Raw genomic sequence first — 20,036 nt, 5'->3', positions numbered from 1 at the left:
GGGGGAGGTGCCTGGGGGCAGATCTCACCACTCTCCCGGGGAGGGGCCCCTGGTCGTTGTGTTCCCGTGGAGTCCGTGGTCCATGCGTCTGCAGCACCTGTGCCGCAGCACCTGTACCTGCCGAAGTCGGCCTGCGCCTGCCCCCCCCCAGGCCGCCCCCACGTCTCCCCCCATCTGGTTCATCCCGTCCCTGGGGTCGCCTTCCCGCTGCGCCGCCCCGTGCACCGCCCCCCCCAGGTCCCCCAGGACCCCCCCTCCAGGCCGCCCTCCCAGAACCCCCACCAGGCCGCCCCCCTCCAGACCTCCCCCAGGCCCCCCCCAGGCCGCCCCCGCGTCTCCCCCCACCTGGCTCATCCCGTCCCTGGGGTCGCCTCCCGCTACACCGCCCCGTGCACTGCCCCCCCAGGCACCCCCCCAGGCCGCCCCACGTCTCCCCCAACCTGGTGCGTCCCATCCCTGGGGGCCGCCTCCCGCTGCGCCGCCCCGTGCACTGCCCTCCCAGAACCCCCCCAGGCCCCCCCCAGGCCCCCCCTCCAGGCAGCCCTCCCAGGCCGCCCCCGCGTCTCCCCACCTGGCGCGTCCCCTCCGCCTGCGCCGCCCGCGCACCGCCCCCCCCCCCGTGCACCTGCTTCACCAGGACGTCGCCCCCCCCCGTGTCCCCGCAGCCCACCCCGCCTCCCGCCGCGGCGCAGGCCCCCGGGGCCCCAGGCAGGCGCGGGGAGCGGCGGGGCCTGAAGGTCGCGAGGCCCCAGCGCAGGTTGGCGGCGGCGAGAGCCCACCTCGGAGGGACGCAGGGACGGGCCTGGGGGGCGGGACGACGGCTGCGGCCCAGGCGCCGGTGCGGAGGCCTTTCCCGCCTGCAAGGACGCGCCTCCTTCCACACCTGCAGGTCCCGGTTCCCCTCCCGCCCCCGGAGCATCTCCATTTCGTGCAGAGACTGTTGACATCCCCGTTAGGATGGAAACAGTAAATCCAATGACTCTCCGAATCGTGTTGATATGGCCCATATTCTCAGAAGAAATTAGCATCGTTTTAATTTGGATTGAGAAGTGTTTTCAGAGGGCGGCTTCTGTGCCAGGGGCGGTGAGGACGCTCGAGGTAATTAGGGAGTTTAGCAAAACCCCATTAATTATTCTCCCCTCCTTCCCCCTCCGTCCCTGCCCCCACGAGGATGGGGAAACCTGGGAAGGATTTGAATCTCTCACACAGGTTGGGGCCTTTTTATTTTATTTTATTTTTATTTTATTTATTTTATTTTATTTTATTTTATTATTTTATTATTTTTATTTTTTATGAATTTATTTTTTATGAATTTATTTTTTATTGATGTTCAATTGGGGCCCTTTTATTTTAAACCATGGTAACAGGTGCTTTTGCAGAAGTGATTTCCTAAGTCCTGGGGTTTTATTTATTTATTTATTTTTAAGATTTCATTTATTTATTCATGGGAGACAGAGGCAGAGACACAGGCAGAGGGAGAAGCAGGCTCCATGCAGGGAGCCGGATGTGGGACTCGCTCCGGGGACTCCAGGATCACGCCCAGATGCTCAACCACTAAGCCCCCTGGGCATCCCCAAGTCCTGGGGTCTTAGGAGGATTGGTGTCTTGGACTTACAGAGGGCTTAGCTTGGGAAAATCAAGGTGAGTTGATTCCCAAATCAGCTTCAGTCCCTAAAAAATAGTTTTGGCCTCTCTTTAAATCCTTGGGCTGCAGTGTCCGCATCCTGCAACTGCTGCATCTTTGTGTGTATTTTCTATGCACCCGTATATACGTCATTTTGCAGTGAATCCGACTTACTTTTGCAGGTCAACGAATCCCACAAATTAGTCTGTGTTGCCTTTTCGTTTTGCTGGAATTGAGTTTGTTAACCTTTCTCCGGAAAAAAGGAAGCACGCAGCATTTGTCTTTATTCAACCCTCTTCCTTTTCACGGTTCTGGCCTGTGCCATGGCCTGTGGTGTGGCCTGTGGCGTCTGTCTCTGCTTATCCCAGGCCACCGAGTGGAAGTGCGACAGAGAGGCGCGTGTTGCTTGTTGGCTTGTGTTTAAACAGCTGAACACCTGGCTGCTCGTGTGCAGGTGCACAGAGCTCTGGAGAAGGGGTTGCAACTGAAGACACACAGAAGAATGGGTGCGAGGTGCAGGTGAGCTCTGGGGTTGTTGGACTCGAGATGCTTCTTCTGGGTGCAGAAACACTAAGGACACGTGCGCATCTCCTACGTCCGGGACCGCAGGAGGTACTGGTAATAGTATTTCTGGAACCCGCCTCCCTGAAATCCCGGCTTCCGTGTTTGTCAGCCTGCACCTGTCTCTTCTAGCCTATCTGGTCACTGTCTTCGATTTGCGGAGGTTACGGAGTCTTGCACCGATGGCACCCCCACCTGTGATTGCTTCTCTTCACGCTGAAGTGCAACTCACGTGTGCTACGTGTCACGTTCATAACCAGCCTGACGCTGCCACAGTGGTTCAGAAGAAGAAACAAAAAAAGGTATTTTGCAAAACGTTTTGCAAAATACCTTTTGCAAAACGTGTGCTCACGTGTTCATTCTCCCCCAAGTTGGACAGTTATCCCAGTTTGAACAATAATTTGATCAAAATAGAAAATATTGGGAAAGCACTAAGAATCACTGGAGCGTCTGCCGCCCGTCCCAGCATCATCTTAGGTGAGACGTGAGGGAAGGAGCATAGAATGGATACGCACTCGAGAACGTCCGGGGGCCTAGCTGTGGCCCCGGGAAGGCAGGTCGACGCAGCCTCCCGGGAGATCCAGCGGCCAACTCGTGCCGCCCCGGCTGGGCCCGGGGCTTCAAATCCTGACTTTTTTTTTTTTGCAGCTAAGAGCAGAAGTAAAAAGACTTTCCTTCTGAGTTTCCAGAAGCCGAGTTCCACGTCCTTGTGGGGGAAGGGACGGCTCCTCTAGATCATGTAGCATCAATGGCAAATGCCATTTGCATTACACACCCTACGCCTGTTCTGATGGCACATCCTTGGCCCGGCCTGCTTCCCGGCGAGACAGGTGGCACATACTCACCCTGGGGCTGACATGAAAGGCAAGGAAGCCCTTGAAGTCCCCCCCTCTGAGCCCACAAGAGCAGCTCCTCCCTGCCACAGCGATGGAAGCTCGAGATAACGGGGGCATTCCCACTGCTGCACCCCCTCTTGTGGGCCGCTGACGGTTGGCGCAGGTGGGCGGACGGGGCTGCCCATCCTCTGAAGGTTGTCTGTTGAAGGCAGTGCCACCCCTTGGGGACCAGTGCCCCGCTTGGGCACACGGAGCTGCTCCTGGGAAGTCGCAGGTGGCAAATAGGTGGCCGACTTCTCAGAGAAGCGCAGGTGGCCGCCAGCAGGCCCATCGTGGTCCCAGGCCATCGGGACTCGGGCCGTCGAGGGGCCTCCTCGATCCCTGCGTTCTTTGGGGGGCAGGTTGGGTGGCTGTGTCCCGGAGCACACGGCGGGGGCCTGGCCGGCTCAGCTCCGGGCCCGGCTCAGGCGCACGAGGAGGGGAGCCAGGGTCCAGCGAGGCGGCCAGCCCGCAGGCCCACGCGATTCATGCAGATTCCGCTCTGCAGTTTGGTCTTGACCCACGGAGCTCACTGTGGTCCGTTGTCGCCTGCGAGGCTGGGGCTCATGGATGAAACCCCAGGACGGAGCCCGTAAGCAGCTAGAACTCCCGCACAGCAGCCCCACGACAAACTACAGTTTCTGTCCCTCTTCCCATCAGGATCATCGAGGAAGCCAGCAAACAGACCCCTCGGCTCCTTTTACTGCACTTTTTTTTTTTTAATAAACTGAATTAGCTATTTTTCATACTGAGTAGCAACTCAGTCCATAAATATTTATTGAGTGCTTATCACCTGGAGGCACCCACGTTCGGGGGTGAGCGGGCGAGTAGGGCGGGGTGCCCGTCACCGACAGGGGTGACAGGGAGCCCCGGTTCAGGTGCAGCGGCAGGTGCATTTGGGCGCAAAGGGTGCGCGTCCTGGAGGGTGCAGGGCGGGCTGTGTGTGGGGTGCAGTCGGAGCCCTGCTCACCGGGTCCCGGGCACGCACCTTCCTGGCTGAGCCAAGGGTCAGGCGAAGGCCCCGAAACGGGGGCAGCCTTGATGGCCGGAGTGGGAAGAGGGGACGCAGAGGTTGTTGGGGAGGGGGTGGCCAGGGGGGCCAGTGGCGGGGACACAGAGGTCATGGTGGGGAGCCGGGTCTTGGTCTCACCATGGGAAGCCACGGGGTTGCTTGGCCAGCCTCGGATGTGCTTCAGGGTTTGGGAGACCAGTCCTCCCCGACGGTGGCAGTGGGGTGGGCAGGGGAAGCAGGGACAGCGGCTCAGTGGCTGGCGTTGCAGTGACCTGGCAGGGAGGCCTCGGTAGCAGGGCGAGGACCGGGCCGTGCCCCAGAGGCAGAGCTGATGGGCACAGGGGTGGTTAGCCGGGGTGGGGTGGGGGGAGTGGACAGGAGGCCCCGAGGCCCAGTGTCCTGTTTCTACCTTTTGGGTTTCTCTCGTCCCGTCGTGGGGTCAGAGCCAGGATGGAGAGAAAGGTGATGGTGGCTGTGGGGGTTTGTCTAGAACTTCCAGGCATGGCGGCAGCGGGTCGCGGTCCCCATGAAGCATCATCGCCTCGGACGTGGAGGTGATGTGGCTCAAGCCACCCGCGATCTCCCCTCTTCTCAAATTGAGGCCTGTGGGTTACTAGCACCAGCCTCACTTCGAGGCCCGGCCCCAACCTGGTGCGTCTCGGCTCCCGGGGTGGGGGGGGGGGTTGAAGTGAGTCCCCTAACTCCCACCGATGCGCACAGCACCCGCACCTTGCCTATCGGAGTCTGGGGTTGAGCTGGGGGGTTCGGGCCGTGCCCCCCGCGGGGCTGCGAACTGCCGGCTGCACGCCAAGCCAGACGTGGGGACGAACAGTCCACGTGGAGCAGCTTTCCCGCAATCTGGAACGGCTGTGACGCCCGGGCTGCACCTCATTTTTGTTTTCCTCCAGTGATTTGCTTTTATTCTATTTTATAAAGTGCCCGTCTGAGCTGGATGGGAAATTAAATAGGCAAACTAATGCCCCCCTGCCCCCTGCCCCCCCCATACATTGAAGAAGCACTGGCTGAGGCCACGAGACAGTGTCCCCGTGTTTCCAAGTGGCCAGTACCGGTGGCCGCATGACAGGCGGGTGGAGGCGTCTGGGGCAGGTCGGGCCTTCTGCTCCTTCCTCCTCCTGCTTGTTGCGGTTGCGAGTGGCCCGCGGGGAGTCGGGGCTCTGGTCGCGCGTGTGACCCCCGTGGGTACCCGACATGCAGACCCCAGAGACGCCCGGGAACCCGGGAAGCCCACGATCCGGGGAAGCGGGAGCTGGGCTCCGACGGGCGGGAAAGCCTCGAGCTTCGTGGGTGTCACCTTCCACGTGCGACAGGCTGCCCAAGGGGCCGCTTGACGTTGCTTTTGCCGTTGCAGAGACACCTGGAGTTTGGAGCCGGAAGGCCCTGGGAGCCCGCATGGCCCATCTCACAGAGAGGCCCCTGTCGCCCCAGGGCCCTGTCCGGAGGACAAGCAGGCCGGGCCCCGAAGCTCAGGACAGGGCCCTTGCCCGCCTCCACCCAGCCGGGTGACTCCCAGCGTGGGATTCCAGGCACTCGCCTCACCGGCCGCACCCCCGAGCCTGGAGCCTGTGCGCCCATTTGTCGCCCCCCCGTTCGGACGTGAACCGGAGTCCTGACTGGGTGTCTGGGCCGAGCGACGCCCATGCGTGTCACAGCGGCCCTCCTCGGTTGGCACCCCCGTTGCTGGAAACACTCGCCGAGGAAGCCCCCGGTGCCTCTCCGGGGAAGCAAGCGGCCTGCACCCCCTATCCGGGTCCCCCTTCATCCACTTTCTCTGAGGGCTTGACGGTTCACTCGAGGGTCTTCGGGGCTGAGAGCTGGGCGGGTTTGGGGTCAGGAAGAGCAGAGTTGGGGCTCGGCCGTGTGAGGGCTGGTGGGGACAGTGTGCCCCCGGGCCGGGCCTTCCTCGTCTCGGCGGGGCTGTTACTCCTCGGTGCCCAGGGGTTGAGGGATGGTTGCTGGCGGGCACCAGGTGCTGCACCTGGCGGGGAGAGGGGGTGAGGGGCCCCCATTACTGCAGGGCGACAGCACACACCGGCTCTACGGGTTACTGGGTGCTGATGGGGGACAGAGGCCAGGCCGTTGGCCAGCGAAGAGGAGGCTGGGCCTCCACGGAGGCCGGGTGTCCTCAGCCAGGATCGGAGTCGGGGGTGGGCTGGGGGCTGTGGGCTTTGCACCTTGTGCCTTGGGACGGCCCATGGATGGCAGTTGGCCGAGCGCCAGGTGCACCAGGCTTGGCACATCGAGCGCTCTTCTCTGCGTCTCGGGGCTTATTCTTCTGGGGGCACCAACTGAGTGTGGTCCTGCCCGTCAGGGTGGCTGTGCCACCTGAGAAGACGCGCGTCGGTGTCGAGCGCAGTGTCCCGTCCGCACTTGGTCGAAACGGTGGCTGCTGTCTTTATTACGGGGCCTCTCTGCCTCCGGAGGGGTATAAAGGCCCTGGGAGTTGGGGGCCCAGGAAGATGGCAGCGCGGTCCTTTCCATGCTCAGGTGGATGGAGCAGCATTTCCAAAGGGGAGCTCCTCAAGGCCTTGAGATAGTCTAGAGGAAAAAACAAAAAGGTGTGCTCCTTTGAATTTCAAATGGCACATTAGGATGTTAAAGGCTCTGAGAAGTTCTACAGTAAAGAAAACTTTCTTGTTTAACCTTGCGTGGGGCATCTCCCAAACCCTGAGGTCTCATTTTTTTTTCCTTCCTCCTTTCTTTCTTCCTCCCTCTATCCCTACCTTTCCTCCTTCTCTTTCTTTTCCTCCCTCCTTCTCTCCTTTATTTTCTCCTTCCTCCCTTTTTCTTTTTTCCCCTTTTTTCCCTTCCCTGCATCTCTCTCTCTCTCCTTCCCTTCCCTTTGGGTTTTCCAGGACACCCCAACAATCTGGGGGGCTTCGACTCCTCTGAATGCCTGAATAAGCCAACACAGGGACTCAGAAATGTCTACCGTTTTCCATCGTATTTAAATGACAGAGAAACTGCCTAGACACTAAGGTCCGGTCTCACTCTTTGTCAATATGTCCGAAAAATCGCTTTCTCTTTTGTGGATTAGTATGAATCTGATTGGATTTTTTTTTTTTTTTTTTAGAGCAATGTCTCTCAAACTCTCTTGTCCCCCCAGAGACACTGTCATGGTAGAGATGCAGGCCAACAGGTCCGGGGTGGAGTTTGAGATGATTCCAACCAGCTGTCTGGCGATGCTTGTTAGAAAAGCAGACTCCCCTAAAGCCTCACCCTAAATCTCCAGAGTCAAAATACGTACCTGAATGAGATCTCCAGGTAATTTGTATATACAGGAAGGTTCGAGAAGCATTGCTTCAGATCAGGGTTTCTCAAATCTTCGCTCTGCCGACGTTTTGGGGCCGTGTTGCGCCTCGCGGGATGTTTAGCAGCACCTCTGGCTTCTGCCCACTGGGAGCCCGTGGCGCTGCCCTCCCATTTACGAGGGGCAGAAACTCCTCCGGAAACTGGCAGGAGGGCCCTGGTCTTCGGGGGGGCGAGGGGGCGGGGGAATGGGCAAAGTTGGCGCCCGTTTAGAACTTCTGGTCTGGATCCCCCAAATGGTCTCATATTTCTGTTTCTGGGCCATTTGGAGATATTTTTAACCCCTTCTTCCTGTAAAGGCCTCATTTCTTTAATTTTTTTTTAATTGCAGTATAATCGACATATATCATTAGTTTCGGGTGTATGACATAATGATTTGATATTTGTAGATATTGTGAGGTGAGCGCCGCGGTGAGCCTGGTAAACGTCCGTCACCACCCAGAGGTGCAAGTGTTTGCTTGTGATGAGAACTTCCTGGCGACTTTCAAACACGCAGCACGGTGTGTTACGGCCGTCTCTGTGCTGCCCGCCCCATTCCCATGGCTTGTTGTCTTACAGCTGGAAATGGGTGACTTTTGACCCACTTGGAGGTGCTTGAAATGGGAGGACCCAATGATGTTTTCATTTAAAATAATAATAAATAAATAAATAAATAAATAAATAAATAAATAAATAAAATAATAATCAAGTTGCTGATGCGCAGTTCCCAAGGCTGATCCACGTCAGAATCACCCAGGGGGAGATTTGCAGATTCAGATTCACTAGAACTGGGGAGAAGCCTAGGAACCTGTATTTTTTTTTTTTTTTTAAAGAAACATAATCGTTTAGACTTCTGTAACAATCTGCGTCGGGCACTGTTGTAGGAGCTTTCTGTACATTTACTCCTTTAATCCTTACAAAACCCTATAAAGTAGGTACAGGTGTTCTATTTTACCAATGAGGAGATCAAGCCACGGGGTGGCTTCTTAAGAATACAGAGCCAGGAAAAAAAATAAAAATAAGAAAGATTAGAGAGCCCATATTGCAAGCTGATGGGGGCAGGGGGTGTCTGCACCGAGTCTGTCCCCGAGCGCTGGTGGCCCGGGGGCGGCTGGCATGGGGCCTGTGTGGCCCCGGGTCTCCCCCACTGGGTCGTTACCCATTTCAGCACTCAGAACACCACGCCCCTGCCATTGGCCGAGGTCTTGCTTGATGCCAAGATCGCTGGAAACTTCATTGCCTCTGGGCCTAGTAACGTAGGTTACCAGTTAGGGCATTTTGGCCCATTTCCCCCAGAAAACTGAGAGAACCAACGGACTTCTCCTGCCCTTTGATGACTGCTCCCCCTTCCAACGGCTTGTCTTCTATCCCACAAGAGATCATCTCAAATGAAACGGGAAATAGAAACAATGGGTACATCCTAGTAATGAAGGATGTACCCATTTCTTCATCCTCATGAATGAAGAAATGGTTATTTTAAAAGACCTAGAGTTCCTAAAGTTATAATTAGTTACAGCGGTGAGAGGCACATGAGAACAAGGTGAATTTTTATTTAAAAAAAAATTTTTTTTTTAGGATGTATTTGAGACAGGGCTTGATCTCACAACCCTGATCTCACGACCCTGAGCCAAAATCGAGGGTCGGACACCTAACCCACTGTGCCACCTTCACGCCCCAAGCTGAATTTTTAAAAGGCCGTTATGGAAAGCCCTTCACTTAGGAACAAACACCCAGGAACACGAGTTTCTAGGACTATTTCCTGGAGATAGTTGTAGAAATAAAGTTGTTAAAAAAAAAATTAGAGCCAGCACACATTAGCATTCACTATACTTCAGTGTTACAAGTCCTTTATGTTAACACACTTAGTCGAATAACTTTAATCGGCTGGTACTATTATTACTAGCAGCTTACAGATGAGAAAATCGAGGCACAGAGAGGTTGTGCAACTTGCCCAAAGTCACACAGCTGGCAAGTGGCACAGCTGGGGAGATCCTAACCCAGTGGCTCTGGCTCTAGAGGTTGGGCCCTGACCCACTCTTTCGAGACTTTGGTTGGGGGTTAGATCAACTCACTGCAGTGATGTTGGTTTCCTCTGTCCTTTATTAATAATAATAAAGCCCAATAGGGAACAAAGGATTGTTAATAAATGCTCTTAGTTTGATTGGCAAGATTGTCCAACACACGGACTCCATGGAGGTGTGGGGAAGGCTCCGATAGAAAGGATCCTAACTGGGAAGATACTGGGCAAGCAAGCGTGCACGATGCCTGCCCACGGCACCGTAGTGTTGCCATCCTGCCACATTGTGCCAGACGGGGGTTCGCTGGGGTGACTCTGGAGCCAGGGACACGCTAGCTAGAGATTTGGGGCCAGGGAACCCTTTGCGAGTCCCCACTGCAATGGCAGTGTGTCTGTCGTCTACAAAAGGCTCTTAGTGGCTCTCGGGGGAGGGCACCCATCCTCCGGCTTATTGCAGGTGAACAGGTGTCTGGTTGTTTTCTGCCCGGGGACTCAGAGGGGAACCGACACAGCCAGCAGTCTCCCCGTCGCTGCTCTTCGTTCTAAGAGCTGCCAAGGGTGTCGCCCCACTGGGCTGTTCAGCTCCGCGGCTCCAAGCTGCCCGGGAGCGTGTGTGGTCATCGATCCTCCTGCTCCTCTTGACGAATTGGGAGGGGATCCTGACCACGAGCCCCGGGGCCCCCGACTGCAGCCGCTCCAGCCTGTGACAAACTCACTGAGCATCCCAGTGTCCCCCGGAGCCTGTGAGCTCTTTTGGGGGCCAAGTGTGATCTCCGTTGAAGAAGTGTGTCAAAACTCTGCTGAGTTGAGATATTTTAGAAAACCCAGTCTTTCAGAATTGTTATTGGAAACATTAAAAAAATATATATAGATGAAAATCAATTAACTTCACACATGGAAAAGTTCCTCATATGGTTAATCTTCCTTTAAGTAATTTCTTGATTATGTTTGGAAGTAAATTGCCTTGATTGTACCTTGGATGGAAAGGAATGTCTTTTCATTAATTTGAAACCTGCTATCGTGATGCTGGTTTGTACCGCAGAACATACATTGGGTAGAAAGCACTAAGTCTCTCTGATAGGCGTGAGCTGCAGTTGAGTTTTTCTTGTTTTTGGCCGCGTGGTGGATCCAGAATTCGGATTTCCCAAAGGGCCAAACCAAAGGACTCGTTCCTTATCTGGGAGCTGGGCTGAGTTTTATTGACTTTGGATTCCACGAGCATCTGTGAGAGTGTTTTGGCGACTTCTGTTTTCTTTCTGTTCAACAGCAAATGACCAAGGTCGTAAACGGAGACCGCAGGTGACCGTGAAGCCAAGACCTCCGGTGCCCTTGGAGGACACAGCCCGATGGAGCGATTGTCCAGCAGCGCTAGTGGCTGCTCTTTGCTGAGGGGGGCATCGCCTCTGATTTTAACTCACTTTCGCCTGAGGAGACTCTGCAGCGGGGGGTCGGGGGTCCTGACCAAGTTCCCACTGTTTTCCCACTGTTGGTTAATGGTTGATCCTGCCTTTAAAATCAGATCTGGGGGATCCCTGGGTGGCTTAGCCATTTGGCATCTGCCTTCAGCCCGGGGTGTGGTCCCGGGGTCCCGGGATCGAGTCCCATGTCGGGCTCCCTGCGGGGGGTCTGCTTCTCTCCCTGCCTGTGTCTCTGCCTCTTTCTGTGTCTCTCATGAATGAATAAATAAACTTTTTTAATTTTAATTTTATTTTTTTTAAAGATTTTATTTATTTATTCATGAGAGACACAGGCAGAGAGAGATGCAGAGACACAGGCAGAGGGAGAAGCAGGCTCCCCATAGGGAGCCCATGTGGGCCTTGATTCCAGGACCCTGGGATCACGACCTGGGCCGAAGGCAGACGCTCAACCGCTGAGCCCTCCAGGGGCCCTGTGATTCATCACTGCTGTACAACCTTCAGTGCTCATCAGGACAAGCGCCCTCCTTAATCCCCAGCACCTGTTTAAGCACATGCCGCCCCCGTCCCCATCCCCCACCCCCACCCCCAGGTCACCCTCAGTTTGTTCTCTATAGTTAAGAGTCTGTTTCTTGGCTTGCCTCTCTTTTTTTCTTCTATGTTCAAATCTATGGCCCTTATTGTTCAGGCCTTAGGATTTTAGAAATTTGGGTTTTTTTGTGTGATTAGGGGCAGATCCTACATTCCTAAAGTTAATCTCGATTTCAGTAAATAACAGAATATACCTTGTAAAGTCTGTATGATGTTTAAGTCAAATAGCATATCCATGACTTTTTCTTTTTTTGAGAGAGAGAGAGAGAGAGAGAGAGAGAGCAAGCCCGCTTAAGCAGGTGGGCAGTTGGGAGGGTCGGAGGGCGGGGAGAGGGAGAGAGAAAATCTTAAACAGACACCATGCTCAGCATGGAGCCCCACACGGGGCTCAATCTCATGACCCTGAGGTCATGACCTGGGCCCAAATCAAGAGTTGGACACTTCACTGACTGAGCCACCCAGGTGCCCCTCCATGACTTTTAATGTAGGGATTTAGGTACCGGATAGCCCATTGTTCCTTTCGCTCATAGTTATCTTAGCATGGCCATGTTTGAATTTAGGGTTGATAAAAGGTTTAATGTAATGGAAAGTATTATTGATCTTTGTTATGAGGCCATTATTCATCGCTGTGACATGCCTTAAATGTTAAATAAAGTATTTCTAGGATTTAAAATACGTTATGTAATTTTTAAAAACCTGAATGCTCCTAATGAGCAAATCTCTGAATATTTCGCTGATAAAAATACATAGATAATGTGATGAGGTAGGGTGGTGGCTTATACTAATGTCAAAGTGACCCATTTCTTTACTTTTTGTATCTTGACTACTTGTAGATCACTGGATAATTCCTGCAGTGGTTTTTTTGTTTTGTTTTATTTTGTTTATCCCTTAACAGAATAGCCATAGTTTCCAAAGAAGAAAAGCTTTATAGACAGGAGGGCCCATCTATAGTTTGTGTGTGATTAAGGCACATATTTACTGTACTTTGGGAGATCTCGAGAAGACGTTTAGACATCTTCTAAAACCTGTAGTTGATTAATACAAGTTACATAATCCTCATTTTTCTGATGGAGACACCAAGGTCTATAATAATCAGTCTGTGTTGAAGATTATCCAGAGTATCCCAGAATTATCCATCATTCTTTTTTATTTTTTAAGATTTTATTTATTTATTCATGAGAGACAAAGAGAGAGAGGCAGAGACACAGGCAGAAGGAGAAGCAGGCTCCCTGCAGGGAGCCCGATGCAGGACTTGATCCTGGATCCCGGATCCCGGGATCACGCCCTGAGCCAAAGGTGGACGGACACTCAACCGCTGAGCCAACCCAGGCGTCCCATCCGTCCTTCTTGATCTTTTATTCTTATTTGTTTGTTAGTCTAAGACAACTAAACAGCACTGGGATGTATTTAATTTTTATATTAATTCTGTGATATAATGTTAAAATATTTTAAAAATCACAAACATGGTAAGTATTCAATATAGAGTGTTAAAAAAAAAAACACAGAGAAACAAACCTTCCTGGCAACCCTGAAATCTCTCCACAAAGATAAAAGAGAAAGAAATAGAGTTTTCTTTTTTAATTAAGTATTAAACTAGAATGGGGTGTGAGTCACAGGCAATCTGCTAAGATATTACGAAGACGGAAAGAAAACTCACTCTCCAATATAGCCGAGCAGATGTAGCCCTGACATACATGTTCTCATGATAAATGATATCTGGTCCTCAAATAGGAGGACAGGACAGTACTATGGGCCACACGTACTTCATCCCAAGGTCACCTGATAAGTGGCGTAGCCATCCGTGCTTGCTAGGCGTCTTCATTCAAACGAAAAGCAGATTTCTAATATCTTTATGAATGGGAGGTAGGTTCGTAATATGGATCTAGGAAGTTAGGCTCTTACCCTTCCAGGAAACCTATTCTTGATGATTACAATTCATTTATTATTATTTTTAAAGATTCTATCTATCCATTCATGAGACACACAGAGAGAGGCAGAGACACAGGCAGGGGGAGAAGCAGGCCCCATGCAGGGAGCCCCACCTGGGACTGGATCCCTGGACCAGGGTCACCCCCTGAGCCGAAGGCAGACAGAAGCCCAACCGCCGAGCCACCCAGGCATCCCAGTGATTACATTTCAAAGAAATGACTCCTTGGTCCTTGAGGAAACATTTCTGGATGGCATAATTGGCAAGAACCTCGCTTAGCTTTTAAAAAGATTTACATATATTTCAAAGAAGCAGAGGAAGAGCCTACAGTGACTAGTTTTTAAAGGTAAAATCTCCAAGAACACAAGGGGTGGGGGAAGGCCTTTTTCCAATTTCTTTACCTCCAGGAGAATTAATTATTTTTAAAAAAATTTCTAATTCATATTAGCTCTTAGAACAAGAGCGTCGGCATTACCTAGGAACTTTGGAGATGCACGTCCTCAGGTGCCGGCCCAGACCTACTAACCCAGCAACTCTGGGATGGACTGAGCCATCTGGTTTCATGAGCTCCTGGTGTCCCTGAAGCCTAAGCGTCTTTGCAGAGGACTGTTGACAGCAGGTCATGTGAAAAGGATGTGGGGATGGCGAAGGATTTTTTTTTCTTTTTTCTTTTCTTTTTTTTTTTTTTTTTAGGATTTTCTTTTACTTGAATTCTAGTTGGCTGCACGTTGCATTAGACAGTCACCTGTTGTGCTAGCGCATGTTCCGCAACTGGCAAGAAATGAAGACATGTGACACCAAGTTGTAGGTGAACTTTGACCAAGATGCTCGAATCTAACAGCGAAAGCAAAACCATCATTAAAGAACACCAACGACCAACGTTCCCAAGCTTTTCTCTGCAGAGCGCATGCTCTCCTGGACGCAGAGGTGCCTGGTTCTCTGGCCAGTCGCAAAATAGATACAGTAGGTAAAGCCATAAACGCCAGCCTCAGGAGAAATGAGACAAGCGTGTGGGTCCTTTTGACACACGCCCCGTCCCAAATTCACCAGGGTCCCTCCGGGGTCCACAGCCATTATGCTCAGTCTTTGCAAGGTTGGCTGCAAACTGCAATCACCTGAGGATGTTCCTGAAAAGCCAAGGAAGCAGCAGAGGCTGGAAGAGCAGCGGGGATGGGGGGGTGGGGGTGGAGTCCTCGGGCTCCCCGAGTCCCCAGAGTGGCCTGGCCAGGAGCTGGGGATCCCTGGCCCCCTGCTCGGCCAGGCCCCTGGGCGCCAGGAGAGGAGCCTCAGAGGCTTTGTTGCTCTTCTAGGCGCAGGACCCAGAGGAGTTTAGAACATCGGCTTTTCAAGAGTCTGCCCCTTCATGAAGAGCAATGGTTCTTCTACCTCAAATTTGAGCCTTTCCCGAAGGACAGCTCCGAGGAGCTGGCCCTTGTGGCTCCTGAGGTGCATTCAGGGTGCAGAGCGGCCTCCCGGGGAGTCAGCCACCTGCAGCTGGCGGGCAGGATCCCGGGGGCGAGACCGCTGGGGGCACGGGACCCGCTGATGCCCTGCAACCCCGGCCTGCAGCCCGGCTCCCCGTGGGGTCCCGCAAACCCAGAGCGTGGAATGGAAAAGCGAGTGGGAGCAGCTCTGCAAGAAATGCCCAGTGATGGGAAAATCGTGGGGGGGCCTGAAGGGATCCTAACCCACTGGAGGGAGGAGGCGCAGAAGCAGGAGGAGCTTGACAAAGTCAGAATTCTTTTCCTGAAAGAAAAAAGTCCACTTACTACAGATGTGAACTCCAGGGAGAGAGCTGCCTCTGATCTTTTCTTTAAAAAAAGAAAAAAAGAAAAGAAAAAAAAAGTTTTTATGTATCTATTCATGAGAGACACACAGAGAGAGAGAGGCAGAGACACAGGCAGAGGGAGAAACAGGCTCCATGCGGAGAGCCCGATGTGGGACTCGATCCCAGGACACCGGGGTCACACCCTGAGCCCCAGGCAGATGCTCAACCCCTGAGCCCCCCAGGGGCCCCATGTCTCTGATCTTTCAAAGAAATTTGAGAAACAGAAGGAGGTGATCAAAGGCTCCCCCAGGAATGGAGGCTCCCTAAAGCAGTGTGTTGAGGTTCACGCGGGAAGAACCTGGAAGGCAGGCCGGAGACACCAGGCCAGGGCGCCTGCTGAGAAGGGCAGCCCCCTGGGATGAGGATGTTTCCAAACTGCTCCATGCAGCCTGAGAGGCAGGGGCTGGGACTGGAGGAGGCTGTCGCCGAGGGGGTGGCTTCCCAGGGGAGCCTGAGAAAGGGGCAGGTGGCCCCCTTTCAGTCCGGGCTGCTGCGAAGCTACCGCACAGACTTATTTCCCAGGGTCCTGGAGACTGGGAGAGGTCAGGCTGCTGTAAGGTCAGCTTCTGGAGAGGCCTCTCTTCTCTGGAGCAGCCTGCCAGCCTCCAGGGGTGCCCTCGTGGGGTGGGGTCCGCGTGGTCAGGGGAGGGGAAGCAGGCTGTCTTATCACTTCCACAAGGGCACTGATCCATTCATGAGGCCCCCACCATCATGACGACATCGAGTCCTAATCACCTCCCCAATGTCCCACATCCTAATGCCATGACCTTGTGGGGTGGGGACACGGATACTGGGACCAACACAGGATCTGTTTGCTGGAGAAGGTCATCGAGCAGGAGGATAAAGAAAACCAGGGGAGTCTGTGGTGACTGGGATCAGGGGATAGAAAACCTTCTGGGGAAGTCACTGACCAGTGGCCTTCTCTTCCTCCTCTCCATCCATCCATCCATCCATCCGTCCGTCTGTGGGACACTGTCGGCAGGTCCCCTGTTCTTGATTTTTTTTTTTTTTACCTTTGGGTGGAAATCCAAATGATCCTCAAAAAAAAAAAAAAAAAAACTATGGAAAATTCAGTAGAAGATATTTTGACTTTCGAATGTGACTTTTCATGCTCTACTTGGCCAATTACATGTTGATGCTAATCGTAAAAAAAGGCACAAAGGAAAACACACACACACATACACACACACACACACGAGCCACAGTAACTACTGGCAACACTTCCTTCTGTCCTTTTAAGTCTTTTATTTATGAAAGATGACAAAAAAAAATCGACCTCTACCATTCTCTTAAGAGATCTTGCTGAAATTCGAGTAGACGGGTAAGAACCACTTGAAGGAAGACTTGCCTGCTTCACCTATAGGAGACTGCATGGGAAGGACACGTTTTGCATAATATTTAGTTAGTGGCTGTTGGCTTGGTGAAGACTTACGTGACCCGTGAAGGAAGCAAAGTAATTATGGGCACAAATTGCATATGCAGAACCGATAGGGGGTAGGTGTCCCCGGGCCACCCCTCTTATACCCTAGGGAATTGCGGCCTCCCGCCCAGGGGGTTGCCTGCAGACAGGCTGAGAGCAGGTGCTGGCTTTCTCTTTGCTTCAGTGCTTTGCTTTCAAGCAACGAAGAGATTAAAAACATAAAGACCAAAAAAACAAAAAAAAAACAAAAAAACAAAACAAAAAAAAAAACCAAAAAAAACCCCAAAAAACAAAACCATAAAGAACTTCACAATAGCAGAAATGGAAGGGCAATCAGGGGTCTCCTTTTGAACCGCCAGCTAGAGCTTCTATGGCCTTCACCCCTCCTTCTGACAAGTCCATCTTCCCTTCTTACTACTATTCAAGAAGCTTTCTTGCTATGAGGCTGAAGCTTCCTTGAGGTTGGGACCGAGCCTTCTGCTTCTCCAGTACTTCCTGCAGTTGTTCTAATCTCAAGACAGGTAGCTGGGGCTCACGAAAGATCTGGAGAATTTAACTGAAGGGCTGGGGGGAGGGAGGTAGTAATACAGGATGATATTTTTGAAATTTGTTTTAACTTAATTTGTCATGTCTCGATGCATAATCTTCTCCCTAGATTGCCGGGGCACCCTTTCGAACCTTGTGGACTGGTTCCCAGAGGGATGCGAAGGGAAGAAGTGAATGTTCTGGGTTTGGTGTTTAAAGTAGTATTTTTGATTCTGCAGTAAGATGAGGCCTCTGTCAAGAGAGGATAAGGCTCCCTGAGCCCGATTAGGGAGCTTGGCCACGGGGTGGCTTCTTCAGTGGGCAGGGGAGCCAGGGCTGCTGAGGCCCCCGGGTCAGGGCACCCCGGCCAGCTGTCAGGGGTGTGCCCACCGTGCCAGCCAGAACTGAGGTCAGGCTGGCCTGTAGGTCGTTAGGCCACCGTGCACTTCAGAGGCGCCCGTGGGAAGCCCAGGGCACAGGGTCATGCCTCAGTCCAGGGGTGAGCCCAGCCCGAGGCCTCTGTCCCAGAGGCCCGTCCACATCGTGAGGCCCCCAGCCATGCCCCTCTGTCCCCGTGATGTCACATGAGCCACGTGGGTCTTCCCATCCTCCCATCCTAGGAGGAAAAGGACATCAGACTCGGAAGCACTGAACATCGTTCAAGTCACCCAAGCAGGGACGTGATACCCAAAAAGCTAAATTGCAAAACTGGACAAACATTTCATTTTTTTTCATTTTTTTCATTTTTCCCCCCCTCCTGCCATCAGCTGGGCGCAGGCCTGTGAGGGAAGCCGGATCAATTACGGAGGAATAGAAAGGCTATTTGTTTTTGTACATCCGAGTATAGTGTAAGTGAATATTGATCCTCCTACAGTGTGTGCTTTATGTTTCGTAAAATACTGTGGGAATGAATATTTCCCAGCTTTCTCTGTAAGCTCCCAAGTCAGACCTCTGTGTTTATAAAGGTGTCGGCGGGAGGCGGTGCCTCCCGGGGTGGAGGGAACGTGGAGAAAGGCTTCCCCGCTGCTTTGCAGGGCCTGGGAGCCCAGGACAACCGTGAGCTTGGCCCACAGCTGCTGGCAAGCAGATCCCAGCAAGCAAGCAAACATGCTTATTCTGGAACAGTCCCTACTCGGCCTTCTCCCGGGGCCCAGCCCAAACCTCTCTACGTTCACTGCCAACTCATCTCCAGACAGGAGGTTAAAGGACACTGTGAGTTTAACTTTTTAACGTAGGAAGGGCTCAACCTGTGAGCCGTCCTATGGGAGTCGGAGATTGTCCACCTCCCGTGCAAATAACACACTTTTCCAGATATCAGGACTCTGTGTGTGCGTGTGTGTGTGTGTGTTTAGCTTTGAAAGCAGCATAACAAAGCCAAGCATCGGGCATCCTGGTGGCTCAGCAGTGTAGCACCGCCTTCGGCCTAGGGCATGATCCTGGAGCCCCGGGTTCAAGTCCCACATCAGGCCCCCTGCATGGAGCCTGCTTCTCCCTCTGCCTGGGTCTCTGCCTCTCTCTCTGTGTCTCTCATGAATAAATAAATAAAATCCTCAAACAAACAAAAAAAAAGCCAAGTATTTTGAGAATTAGAAATAGCACAAAGAGGACCTAGGCAGACTGTGGCATGCAACAGGGTAATTAATAAAATGGGGATAAGCTGTGAAAATACGGGATGACCAGATTTTTCTTGGGTGGATAGTCAGCCTTCGTTCTTTACACATCCACTCTCTCTGTGAGAGAGTGCTGATGAGAGACTCGGGGGGCCCGGGCACCACGGTCAAGCCTCTGCCTTCAGCTCAGGTCATGATCCCGGGTCCTGGGGTCGAGCCCCACGTCGTCGGGCTCCCTGCTTCTCCAGGAGCCTGCTTCTCCCTCTACCTCTGCCTGCTGCTCTCCCTGTTGTGCTCTCTCTCTCTCTCTCTTTCTCTCTCTCTCTCTCGGTGTCAAATAAATAAAATAAATCTTAAAAAAAAAAGAGAGACTCTTGTCATTAGAGTCTATGTCATCATATGTCATCAGAGTCTATGTCATCATATGTCATCAATATGCTGGTTGAGGGGGGAGGAGGCCTCCGTTCATGATCCCGAGCTAGACCTTGTGCATGCCTTCATGCAATACCCCGTTTAGTTGTCTTACTATCCCCTGCACGGTAGAGATTCGTGTACTGATTCTATGGAGAGGAAAATGCAGGCCTCTGGGGTTTGGTGACTTGCCCAGGCCCCCAGGGTGGGAAGGCTGGGGTTCAGGTCTCCAGCGGATTGAAAGCCGTGCCCTTTCTGCTCTCCTATGCTGCCTCCTCTGGGAGAGATAGGAAGTCTCCCAGCGGGATCTAACCATCGCCTTTGGTGCTTGTCCTTTGTAGGACACATGTCCGCAATTCCCTAAGTGAAGCCTGAGAGCCGGGCCGGTCGGTTTGCCCAGTGCCCGTAACAGGATCCGTACAGGCCGGGGTGTACACTCCGGCCTCCCACCTGCCACCGCCGATTAGGAGTGATGCTGAGGGTGTGACAATCCTGAAGCATCACCGATGCAGGGCTTGGGAATTGTTCGTGCAGATAAATACACTTACCAATACGGCTCTTGGATTTATTTGGGGAAAAAAAAATCATTCTTTTCCTCCTCCAGTTAGAGGAGGCTTGTGAGATTCTTTGGGGTTTATACTAAGTCGAAACTCCCACATGGTTCACGAAGAGGTAAGAAATGTCAAAGAACCTTTGGGGTGACTGCTAACGTTTCCTGAGTCCCCCCCCCCCCTTTTCCCTCTTACTGACTAGGGAGAGGTTTGGTTCCTAACGACTGGGTGGGGACTTGGTGAAGCCTGGAGGATCAGAATAGTTGTGGGGCCTGTGGTTTGAGCTGTGTGTGTGTGTGTGTGTGTGTGTGTGTGTGTGTGTGTGAGCAGCTGGGGTGGGGGCTGGGGGTGGGGAGGGAATTA

This window comes from Nyctereutes procyonoides, unplaced genomic scaffold (genome assembly GCF_905146905.1).
Source record: "Nyctereutes procyonoides isolate TBG_1078 unplaced genomic scaffold, NYPRO_anot_genome, whole genome shotgun sequence".
In the NCBI taxonomy this organism is placed as follows: Eukaryota; Metazoa; Chordata; class Mammalia; order Carnivora; family Canidae; genus Nyctereutes; species Nyctereutes procyonoides.
Note: the sequence above shows the minus strand (reverse complement) of the source record.